Source organism: Anser anser (assembly GCF_964211835.1).
Source record: "Anser anser genome assembly, chromosome: 26".
Classification (NCBI taxonomy): domain Eukaryota; kingdom Metazoa; phylum Chordata; class Aves; order Anseriformes; family Anatidae; genus Anser; species Anser anser.
This window is the reverse complement of record NC_139747.1, coordinates 2,524,312-2,536,748: the sequence shown is the minus strand read 5'-3', so window position 1 is coordinate 2,536,748 and position 12,437 is coordinate 2,524,312. Positions and strand designations below refer to the sequence as shown.

The 12,437-nt window shown below is 56.0% G+C and overlaps 1 protein-coding gene across 5 annotated transcripts in view; it reads left to right on the top strand.

The window, feature by feature from the left end:
• Positions 1-12,437, top strand: part of PEBP4 (phosphatidylethanolamine binding protein 4) — a 63,433-nt gene that overhangs the window by 16,736 nt on the left and 34,260 nt on the right. The gene's annotated exons all lie outside the window — the stretch shown is intronic.

Below are 12,437 nucleotides of genomic sequence, written 5' to 3'. Positions count from 1 at the left end.
TCTGCCGTCCTGGGGGGGCTCTTGTGAGAAGTGATGCCGTTTCCCCGGGCTGCCTCTTTAAACAAATTATGTATCGGGTGTTATATGGATCGTACTTTGCCGGGGTTAATATTATTAAACAAAATTTCTCCCTTTCATGTTCTCCCGTACCTGCCTGTCTCTTAACTAACCATTTGATCTCAGCAGCTCCGCGCGAGGGTTCAGAGCCCGACGGGGAATTAGTGGGAAGGAGAAATCGGCAGCGGATCAAAGCGGCCGCGCTGCAGGCGGCGATGCTCGCGCCTCGTGCTGGTGCAGGAGGGGACGTGGGGACACTCGGGGACAGCCCCGGTGCCGACGCCACCGTCAGGCCTGGCTCCCAGCCGTCTCCAGAGGCTTCCCCAGGCTTATGGGGGTGCTGTCGGGAGCCGTGCTCCCTGCAGCCCACGTACGCGCGGCAGGAATCCCCCCGTTGAACAAATATTTGGCGAGCGGGAGGAGGAGGGAAGCGGCTGGCGAGCAGCGGGGAGGGAGGGCAGAGCGCAATGAACCCGGCGCCGAGGTTGGGGCAAGCAGCAGGTTTGCAAAAAGCAGGTTTTTCTCGGTGAAAACTTGCATTTCTCACCATCCCCTGCATGGACCCGGCTGCTTTTTTGGGCCCCCTAGGGGTGGTGGGCACTCGGGACCTTGCCAGCACCGTGGATCAGGGTTCGGGTGCTGCTCATGGCGCTGCTGGGCTCTGTCTCGATGCTCCCTGGAGCCCTCTCTCTGCACAGGACTGAGTCGCATGGAACTGATGGGTTTGCAAGGTTTCTTCCAGGGAAAAAACGGGGAATTTGGGTTTAAATCCGGCTGCGGGAAGAAGCAGGGCTGAGGCTTGGCCACGTCGCTGATCGCTCTGTGCTGCCACCTGTGCAACCCATGCTAGAAGCCAGCCTGGGGCTTTTGTCCCCTTTTTGTCCTCCCTTGCTGCAACGTGGCTGCTTGCTGCTCGCAGGGCAGTGGCAGGGACCTGCGGGGACGAGGACCAGAAGCTGCTGGAGCGCATCGGGAGGCATCGTGTGCAGCCCATCCGCCTGCCAAAAACCTCTGCGTGGCTTTAATTTTCCCAGCAAAGACCCAGTTTTGGGGCAGAGCGGTGCTGGGCGAGCTGCTGGTGCTAAGCCTTCGTGGGATGCACCCAGCTCGCGTGCACCGGGAGGGATCCGTGCAATTAAAACCCCACCGCACGCGCGAAAAGTGGCAGCCTCCAAACGGCGAGCGAAATCGGGATGAAAGGCAAACGCCAGCTCTGGCAGAACCCTAGGAAAGGATCCATCAACAATCCGCATCGTCCTGGGATTTCAAGCCACGCCAATGAAATTTGGCCGCCTCATTTCATTCACTGTCAATCAGCTTCGCTGCTGCTGATGCTTCCTCCTCGTTTTTTAGATCCCTCGTTTCTTTTGGCGATGCCCAGAGCTCGCTTGTATCCCAGCCAGGCAGCCCTCATCACCGCGCGATTAAATCATCGTAAAGAAAAAAAAGGAGAGACGGCGCTTCTCAGACATAATAGTAAAAAAAAATAAGAAAAGGAAAGGGGGTGGTGGTGGGGGACGGCTCTGGGTCTGCTTTTGCTCTGAGCTGTGCCAGCTCCAGCCGTGCGCATTCCCGAGCCGTTCCCAGCTTCGCCTGCCGGGTGCCACCGGCCTTCATCCCTGCGGAGCCGCCAGGGTTTGGGTCCCTTGCACCCGCTGCCTCCGAGCATCCCCGGCGGTAAAATGTAGTGTTTTAATTACGGAGCTGGCTGCAGAGAGATGGGGAGGTGGACATGATTGCGCGGTTGGGGGTTATCGACGTGCGCCCCGCTTGCAGCCCCGGATTTTTCCCTTCCCGGATTAAAAGTGTCCCAGCACCGGTGTCCAGCTCTGCCCCGAGGAGCCCTGGTGGCCAAATTGGGCTCAGATCCCGGCTTTTCTGGCATGGAAACGACTCAGGGTGTGAATGCAAACCCTACCGTCCCCAAGCGGGGCTGGGGACGGGGTTCGTTTGCCTGGGAAAACGGCATTAAAAAGAAGTCGCTGAGCGCTGGTGCGGCGGCCAAGTGGGGCAGCAAAGGGCTGGGCGAGCGAATGCTTTTTAATTTCAAAAATGTCACTGAGTCACGAATGAGTCATAATTATAATGGGAGACATTTCCAACCCGGTGCATGACTCGGAGACGTCTTCCAGGGATATTAGAGCTGTTTGTAAAAGCCAGGCCTTGCCCTGGCGATGTGTGTCCCCCCCCCCCGAGGTGACAGCCCCGTCGCGCGCCCGTGTCCGGCAGGAGCAGGGGGACCCATTAACGTCCCCATCAGGCGGCAGGTGTCTATTAACGTGACTCCCGTCCCTGCTGTGCCTGGCCTGCCCTTGTCTCGGGGCCATAATAAGGCCTTTTGGGGCAGCGTTTCCATCGCTGAGCATCGTTGGGACTGGCAGGATCCATCCCTTCAACCTTTGTCCGCTGCCGGAGCCCCAAGCATCGCCGGGCCCCTCCTTCTCCAAGCGCATTTCTACAGCTTGGGTTAACAGACAGTCCATTGCTATGCCTCCAGCCCCAATTAATTAAGCAGGATTGGCATGAGCTAAATTAAAGAGTGGCTTTTGAGCCAGCCCGACCAGTTTGGGGCTTCTATCCATGGGTTCGTGCCAGCCGGGTCCCCGGCACAGCGCTGCAGGCACTGGGGAGCCAGGCTCCCTCCTCGCGAGAAATCCACCCTCACCAAACAGCATTAAATATTCCTGAGCTACGAACGTCTTGGACTGATTTTATTTTCCATAAATAAACTTGTTGGGAGATATTTGGAGATGGGCCTAAGCTGCGGATCTTGGACCGGCTCCCAAAAACTCGCTGCTGTTTGGGCTCGAGGGGCTGCTTCGGGATTGTTTCTCGCTCGATTTCGGATTGAAGGGTTCGAGCCCAGAGATCTGCCCTCCGATAAACCCCTCCGGTGCTCCCCCAAGCCCCCAGCCCTCCCATACAAACACAGGGGCAGGCACAGCCTCCCCGCTGGGGCACAGGCTATAGGGTCGTATAGGGGCTGATATAGGGGTGTTTTCGGAAGCAGCCACAGCTATCGGGTATTTCTAAAGCTGATGGTCTTCCAAAGGCACTGAGCACCTCTTGCATGGGCTGGCACCGTGGATCATTGGTGTTTTAGGCAGCTGCTGTGCGTTTGCAAACGCAGAGCAAGCAAAAGTGGAGCAGATCCTTATAGCTGTGGCACGTGCACGGTGCCCCTCGCCGAATTGCTCCGAGCTGGAGACATCTCTGGTCTGCCCCAAAGCATTTTGCCTTCCAGATCGGGCAAAGGAAGGGGAAAATAAATTAAAATAAAAGCTTTGTTTCTTTCTAAATGGGGACGTGAAGTCGGAGAGCTGCTAGGCTGTGCTTGCAGACCCGCAGCCTGCTCGGCTCCGTGGCGAGGTGAGGCTTCCCTTCCCCTCTCCCACCGGAGGGACCGAGGGCGCCGCGCTCGTCCACCGAGCTCCTGATGGGTTGTGACAAGTACAGGATTGCTCTTTTGGTGAGCGCACACACTCCCGAAAACCCTCGCGGTCCCTCGCCCCGCGCTTCCCCTTCTTCTCTGTCAATTTTCAGCCTCGCGCCGAGCGGAGCCATGGGAGAGGAGTCTAATCTGACCCGTAAACTCTGTCACATCCTCATTAATTTGGCCATGTCTCCCGCTGTAGCCTAAGGGGACCGTCACATTTGTAACACGGCTCCCGGGCGGCCGTCAGGGCGACGGCTTCATTTTGACAGCTGCGGGAAAGGTGCAGCGTCAGGCCGGGCGGAACAAAGGGCTGCACCGATCCTGCACCGATCCTGAACCGATCCGGCACCGATCCGGCACCGCCACAGCCCCCTGCCCCACTGGCTTCAGGCTCGGTGACCCTGGGGACACCGGGGATCTGGACGCCCTGGGGAGAGCATCGTGTTTTGGCACTGCCGGTGGGCAGTGGTGGATAATTCTGCTCTTTTTAATTTTTTTTTTCCTTTTTTTTTTTTTTTTTGCTGAATTTGCGTGTTTTGTAGCTCAAACTCCCAGGGTGGATCTCGCTCCATCCCAGGAGCTCTGCTGTCCTATTCTAATGCAAATGCGCGTGAGCTGATAATCTAATGTTGAGTGGATTATTTCACCCCCAGATGAGCTGCTGTAAGGCAAAATTTTGCTTTCAGTATATTGAAGTAAAAGGGAAAAAAAAAAATAAAAAAAGCACCACAAAGAAACCCACCTTGGAACGAGGTTTTATCACCAGAAATCTGTGCAGGAAACGCTCTTCTCTCTTTCCCTCACGTGCCCTAAAAGAAATGAAGAAATTAGACCTAATGACACCCTCCGCCAGCTTCAATTCATGTGCACGATAGCTGCATCAGCGAATATTTGTATTGCAATTAAAGCGAGGGGGCAATAAAGCAGGGGAAATTAATTAGAAGAGGGTCCTGGATGTGGGGGGGAGCGCTCCCTGTCCCACCCAGCACCGGTGACCCCCCAAAATTGGTGGCTTTAGTGTTTTGGGTGCTCATTGAGCCCATCCTGGTGCACAGCATCCCTTTTGTTTCGCTCTCACCTGCAGCACCCAAACCTCCCGTTCCCATCTGCCCAGCCAAAAAGCAATAAAAACCCCAAACTGCTTCATCCTATCCCCATTTTTCCTACAAATTTCCCCACTGGCTTGCATCATCGCTGCCAGCTTCCCGGCCGTGTCTCCCCTGCCCTGTGTCGAAATCCCCGTCCTCTGCTGGCTGGGCATCGCCCTGGGTGCTGCCAGGAAAGGGAGCAGCAGCGGCACGGTGCCAGAATTTGGGGTTGTTTTTGGGGTTTGGGCTGGGCCACGTTGGCCATCAGTGATTGCTCAAAGGCAGCAGGAAATGGGCATTGTTACTGGAAGCAGGAGTTGGCCCTGGAGAGCAAGGGGATGGCCACGAGGTGCCCGCACCCATCCCCGAGCCCTACCCGGGCGCTTGGGGATGAATCCTCACCCCCGTGCCACACGTTTTTTAAAAAAAACCCTAATGCAACCCCACCAAAACAAACCCTTCCTCTGCACGTGCAGCTTCTTTCCCCCGGGAGAGCCTGGAAGAGAGAAGGAGGCGCACGTGACAGGCGTTAATCGCATCGTTTAATGCGCTCCTGCAAGGCGCTGCCGTGCGGGGCTGGGCACGGACCCGCGTGGAGCAGAGCAGGCTTTTGTCTCCGGCTGCCGACCCCGGGGTGCAGCCTGGAATTCGGCTGGGTGTGTGAATCACAGCTCCTAAACTGGGGGGTCCTAATGCACGGGGGTGGATGTGCCCCCCGATTCTCGAAAATGCGTTTTATTTAAAAAAAAAAAGGAAACGAGAACAGGGAGAAGCCCCCATTCCTCCTGGAATACAAATGGGGTGCAAAAATCCCCCTCCCCAAAACATTTCCATCCAGGACAAGATGGGATAAGGGCGAACTGTGCCGGGGGGATTGCGCCCCGCTCAGGCGCGAGCATCGCCGCGCCCTCCGCAGAAACGATGAAGAACCACCAGATATTCGTTCAAGGTTCAGAAAAGTGCTATTTGCCGCATGGGGCCGCAGGTGAGAGGGGATTGTTTGTGAGCATCCCGGCCTGCTGATTGCATTCCCCTCGGTGACCCGGGCACGTAACAGTGGGGATCAGGCTCCCCGTCCGTCCCCCGACCCGGGCAGAGCCGAGGCGAGCCGGCTGCGGCCCCCTAAAAGTAGCAAACTTATTGCCTAATAGATTTCTCAGTCATGAAGTCCCCGCGCTCCATATGTACCGAAATCAAAGCAATTACGGATTTAAATGAAGCTGGAATCCGCGGCGCAGAAAATGCTTGTTTTAGCGTAAGATTGGACAGAGGTGAACGACCTGCAGAACCCCTGGTAATGAAAGCTCTTCACAGCTTGCAGTGTTTCACCGGCCGGTAATTGCTGCAGTCTGTGATACGGATCTGGCTGCGTTAATGATGCACTGTTCCTTTTCATAGGATTCATTTAAGCTCCCCATTTTTCAGGGGGTTTCAAAGAAACAAGGCAGCGTGGAAATTAACACGTTAACGCGGACGCTTTCCTCGCTTGGCGGATTTAAAATGTTATTTAAAGTTTTTTTTTTGGGGGGGGGATTGATTAGGAAAAGTGATCGGGGCTGGGAGAGTGGCTTGTGTCCATGTGCTGGAGAGAAACGTATTGCAGCATGGACTTGCATTGCTCCCAGTTGGGCTGTGGCTATAGGATTTGTATTTTATTTAGCATGACAAGATGGATATATTAGAACAAAACATACATTAGTGAGAAAAAAAAAAAAAAAGGTTTTGGATGGGAATAAAAATCCTATTAACTTCCAAATGAAAACCACATCCAAGGGAGACAGTTGGCTTCTCTTCTGAGTTTATTATTAAATATTTTACTAGGGTGGGAAGTTCTGAGCTGAGCATCTTCTCCCTCCTGTTCCTGGCAAGAGCGGTGTGCGTAGTGGGGAGGGTTATTATTTCGCCGAAGCCGTTTCTTGGTTTAGCTCAACAGGTGGTGATGGTGCACCGGGGTGGGAGGAAGGCCCTGGCTGGGTTTTCGGATACTTGCAGTCCATTAAAAACGCCCAGGGTGGATTCCCAAAGGCGAACGGACGCGGTGGCACTGGGGCTGGAGGCTCTGCTCCCGCAGCTCCCGAAATGCTTTCATCCATCGTCGGCCGGCGAGCGAGCGGAGCGCATGCAATCTGCCGCCGCTCCCAAGGGGCTCCAGGATTAATTTCCTTCCTTGACCCCGGGGCCGGCGGGGAGGCGAGGTCAGGCAGCAGGGAGCAGAGGGGACGGCAGCAAATGATAAGGAGCTGCGGGCACCTCGGAGCTGGGACGAGTCGGAAATGGCATTTCCAGTTCGCTTAATGGCGAGGCAGGCTCCGGCCGCGTGGAAGAGCCGAGATTCAATTACCGGCCCCCGCAGCCCCCCGGGACCCCCCCGGCCTCCCGCACAGCCCCGGGGGCGGCGGGGGTCCCCACGGGCACACCGGCGGCTGCGGCGAGCGGGGTCAGGATGAGCTGCGAGGGGTCGAGGTGCGTCGGGGAATAATAAGCGAGGAGCCGGCGGAGCGCGGGGCGCTCTATTTTTACGGCGAAAAAAAAAATTCGATCCGGAAAATAACGCGGCGCTCATTATTTAATTTCCCCCAGTATTTTGTGCGCTCGTGGGATTTTACTATTAATTATTGTTGAATTTGCGTTTTTTTTTTTTTTTTAATCCCCATTCCCGTGCACCGGTGATGTTATTTTATCGAGAAAGCCAGCGGCGCTCAGCCCGCTTTGGATCCTGATCCGCCCCATTAACCTTCTCCATCCTCTCCTCCGGGGTACCCCATCGACCTCCCCACCCCGTCCTCCTCCTCCTCCTCCTCCATCCTTTACTCAACATTTTTTATTTTATTATTATTTTCAATCTCTGGCTACCGGGCACCGAACCCCGATCGGTTGCGTGGGTTTGCGTGCATGGGAAGAGCCGAGCGAAGGGCTCGCCACCTCGTCGCCTCCGAGCCACCGACCCACGCCGCGGGGATGCTCGCGCCCATGCCAGCGCCCGCGCTTCCCCCAGCCGCTCTTCGGCAGATAATGAGAGCGAGTTTAAAAAACTTAAAGCCTCTTCCTCGCACGCCGGTGACTGACACAAATGGAGTTCATATTTAATCATCTGTTAACTCGTTGTCTATTATAGCTCTTTAATAGCACCATAGATATTCTTAATGAAGCATGATTTAAGGTATTTACAGCTCTAGGACCGACAGACATCACTCACAGTGTGCAGGTAATGAGGCGTAAAACAGCTCTGGAAACCGTAAAAATGGGAGAGAGAGAGGGAGCGATCGAGAGAAAGCAGGCAGGAGTTAGGAGCTGAATTGTTCCAGGGTTTGTTTTAAAATGTTTAGGCATTTAAAGTCATTTCAGCTTTCCCAGGTGTCTGGTGGCACCAGGTTCAGCAGTTCCCAGCACCGTAACCCCTACCTCGCCAGGCAGCCCCACGCTGCTCAGGCTGGGACCGGTGATGCTGTGGCTCCATCCTGGCCTTACACCCCTACAAAAATGCAGGGGAAAGGGAAAAATGGCCTCGTGGGGTCTCCTGGGATGGGGATGGTTGCTTTGGCCAACCATTGGCATGAGCTCTTTGCTCGTGCAGGGAGGTGATGGAGCTTCCCTTTGCTCATCTGCAAGAGTCACCCCATGCCATCCTGCTTTTCTTCCCCGTCCCCAGCAAAACAATCCACATGCACACACACATAAAAATTAAAAAAAAAAAAAAAAACACACAGAAAAAAAAAACAACCCCAAAAAACAAACAAACAAAAAAACCCACCGAAACCCAAGCCAAGATTCGGAAAATAATTTGTGACGGAGGTGCCATTTTGCATCACAATATTTTGCAGCAAATGTCAAACGCCACCAGCCCATGTGTCCCCGCGCGTGACGGTAATTGGGCTGGACGGCTGCGCTCCGCCGCCTCCTCCTCGCGCACCGGCCGCGCTTCCCAGTTAAACCCAGCGTGGTCCCGGTGTGATGGCCAGTGTCCCGGCTCCGACCCGGGGCTGGCAGCGCAATGCTCGTTAGCACGGTGCTCATTAGCTCGCCTCCAGAGCTGTCCCCATCTCCAAGAGGAATAAATAGCTATGGGAAAGGCGGGGATGGAGCACAAGCTCTGGGGCGCGCGGAGGGAATGTGTGGCACAGCCTGCTTTGGTTCTTGGGGGGGGATCTTTGCTTTTTTAATTCCCTTTTTGCAGGGAATTAAAATTTCCCTTTTTTTTTCTGTTTATTGTATCCATCTCCTGGATGGAGAATGGGCAGTGGTGAGCTTGCAATGCCCCCTTCCCTGGGTGTTAGCAAGGGGTCCCCGCTTTGGGGTCATCCCCCTGATCCCATGCGGGTGGTGGCAGTGACTTGGGTGGACCTTGGTTTTGGGGAAACCCCTGCAATGGGGTCTCTGAGCAAGGAGGGACAGCCTGCTGCTCCCATCCCACCCCAAAACGTGCCAGGGATGCAGCCTCCTCCATGGGCACGTCCTGCCCGTCCGTATTTACGGCAGTGCACACCCCTTGGGAGGCCACCCTGCTTTTTGCTTCGTTACACCAAGAGCATAAAACACCTATTGTGGGTCTATTCTGCTCTGTAGGAAAACAGCATGTTCTCCTTTCGTAGCAAATAACCCCGTTTCTTACACCATCCGAAGGCCTCAGTTTGGGAATAAACCTAACAGATCGACCGGGCTCGCCGTAACGATCCGAGATTAATCCATTATTATTCGGACATCAGGCTGCATGAATATTTGGCTGGTTTAGCCCCCGGGGAGCTGGGGGAGAGCAGCCTGACTGCACGGCTTGTTGAGGGGGGGGGGCGGCGTGTTAGAAAGTCAATGAAGTTCCCTTGGGCAGTGCAGGGGGGGGGACGAGATGCTTGGGTCAAGCGTTCAGATTGTGCCGCTTGTCCCCTTGGGCAAGTCCTGCTGAGCAGGGTTAATATTGCTGACCTATTTTGTAGGAGGATGGGGGGGGGGGGGGTGAAAGCTGCGAGGCTCTGGTTTAAAATAGGAAGGGAAAAAGCACCTCGAAAATTGCGGCTCCGTTTCCCGAAGTCACAATAACCGACTTGGTTGCAAACATTTTCATTTTTTTTTTTTTTTTTTGCCTGCCTCACCCCTCCCGGTGCCGTTAGCCACAGAAGAAGGAGCTAGAATTTCTCTTTGGCGAAGCCTCAGCAGCAGAATTGCTAACTACGTGCCCGTTATAGAAACTTTTTAGTACTGGGGACGAGCCAAGAAAAAAGCCCAGATTGACTCTGAGATCTCAGCTGGTGCTTGCAGCACTTCCACCTAGCAGGAGGAGCGGCAGCGCCCCGGCTCTCGCGCTGAGCACAGGCGCTCTGCATCCCGTGCAGGAGAGCCGGGATGATGCTTTCGGGTACCCTGGGCACCCCGTCCCGCTCCCTGCCCGTCTGTGAGCCTCTCTCCTCGGGTGTATTTGCATTTTGTGTCCTGCAGCCGCATGAAACGAGCTCTCCCCTGCTCATCGTGCCACGGTGTGAGCTCCCAGCCGGGTGCTGCGTGCTCAGGACCGCGTCCCGTGCGCTGGTGGCTGCTCAAAGGCAGCCCCAAATCCTTCCTAGGAGGGCGGCAGCAAGATAACACGGGGCTATTGCAATGCAGGGGAAGTTTTGCTCTGCTGTCGCCTTAAGCTGTTGGTGCCGTGGTTTGCGTCTGCAGTGGCAGCTCCGTGCCCGGATGGGTCGGTTGCAGAGGTGAGGGTGCACTGAAATGTCACCTACAGCCTCGCGTGGCTGGATGCTGGAACCCTGCCGTGGGGTGGATGTGGCCCAGGAGTGGCTCTGAGGGATGGGGGAGCTGGGGAGGATGCAGGGGGGGGTTTCCAAGCCAAGGGGGGGGGGAGTTCCAACACAAGGTGGGGTTTCCAAACTCTTTCCTCGTGCCAAAAAGCGGGCGCTGGGCGAAGAGCAGGGCTGGGGCTTTGCTCGTCTTTGCCTCCTTCCTTTCGGGACTGAATTTTGAAGACTACCTGGGCCAGACGAGCTGGGCACCGCCTGCTTCCCCATCACAGCGGGGAGAAAGCCCACCTTGTGCCCTCGTCCCGCGTCCCCGTCCCCAAATCCCCACGGCCCCGCTTCGGCTGCCGGGGAGAGGCAGCCGCCCGCCCGGGTCTGCATGTGTGCCTCTTCCATGTGCGCTCGTTTCCAAGGAAACTGCTCGCTCTACATGTGTGTCGCTTAACACCCTGTTTGCTCTCGTTTGGATAAGTCTTTAATTCCCGTGCAGCCCCGGCTCCCCGCGATCTCGGCGCACAAATCCCCTCCGGCCCGCCTGCTTCCCTCTCCCTGCCTCTTGCAGCAGCCCTGCCCGCTCCCAGCAAGTTTCCCAACCTGTGGATAATCAGAACTGCAGCAATAGCCGCGTGCGTCGCTGCTTCTTCCCTCTAGAAGCGGTTAGCAGGGGGAAGATGATGCGTGGAGACACCATTTGGGCTCCTTTTTGGGGTCTGGAGGCGGCCCCGTGCGGCTGGGCTGCACCCAGGGGTGCGAGAGGAAGCCTGGGCTGGGAGGGAAGGGTGAGCAGGGGGTGAGGGTGCTTTGGGGGAGCTCCGTTCAGGTGCGGGGACCCCAAAAGGCTTTTTCTTTCCTTTGAAAAATACGAAAAATGCGTTTTCCTGCTGCTGGATGAGTGAGGGATTTTCGGACGGGGACCCACTTCCCTCCTCCCCAGAAGTCCCCAGAGCAGGGACGCCGAGCAGCTCCGGTGTCACCTTGGGCCAGCTCCTGCCCGGAGCCCTGGCAGCAGCTAATGCTGTTAGCCCGTGTCGGGGAGGGATTGAGGAATTAAAGCTCAGCCCGCCGGCACCCTGCGAGCAGAGGCAAGGAGCAGAGCAAGCAGCGGCCCCGCAGAAACCCCTCCGCGTTTTGGGCGGCACAGCACCACGCACGGTGGGTCCACGGGGGGCTTCGCTGCCTTCATCCTGCAGGTGCTCTGCAGGCGGTCCAGTGAGAAAATCCCCCAAATCCTCAGGGTCTCGGCGCACCCGGAGGGAGCCGGGCTCGGGACCGACCCGGTGCCCGTCCCCACGGGGGTCTGCCCCACGCCGCGTGCGCTGCCACCTTTCTAGGCCACAATCTGTACCAAATTGCGAGCCTGCTGTTAACTTCGCTTGCACTCTATTCTCGTGTTTGCTGTTATTTTTTAACACTTTTTTTTTCTCCTTTTTTTTTTTCCCTTTTTTTTTTCCTTTTTTTTTTTTTTTTTGCATAAAAGCACTATCCTCTCCCCAGAGCCTGCCTGTAGCGAAGGCATGGTCTGTACAACTGCAATTATTTCGAAGAACAGATGGAGTGAGGAGCAGAAAGTCTGTTAATAGTAATAGAAATGCTACATGTTAACCTGGACAGCACACGATGACAGTCCCATGACTACACGTTCTGTTCCCACCAGCTGGGCTCCGAAGGAGAAACGAGAGATTCATAAGCGCCGTGCTCAGCGCTGTACCCTCCCTAAAGTTAGAGCTCAAATTCCTTCACACTTGCGGCGCGGGGTTTTTGGGTTGTCGGGCTTCTTCTCCCCCCCCACCCCCTCCCTCCCCGTTCCCTCCTCCTTCCCATTTTCGGCACCGGCGATGAAATATTTCCGCTTCTCCGCGGTGCTCTGGGCGGTGCAGCTGCAAGAGCACATGCAGGGAGGTGGCGGCCCTGCCACTATGTCCCCAGCTCCGTCCCCCGTAGGGTGGCCCCTTTTTTTGGGTGCACATCTGCATGCTCGATGCAAACCCACTGGGAATGAGATGGTTTGAGCCGGGCTGGGAGTAAGGCACGGCGCCGCCGGCACCTCGCTCTCGGGCAGGGCGCTTGCATCAGCCCGGGATTTTCTCTGCAACTGTTGCAAGCTCTTTGCTAAATGGGTTGAAATCCACG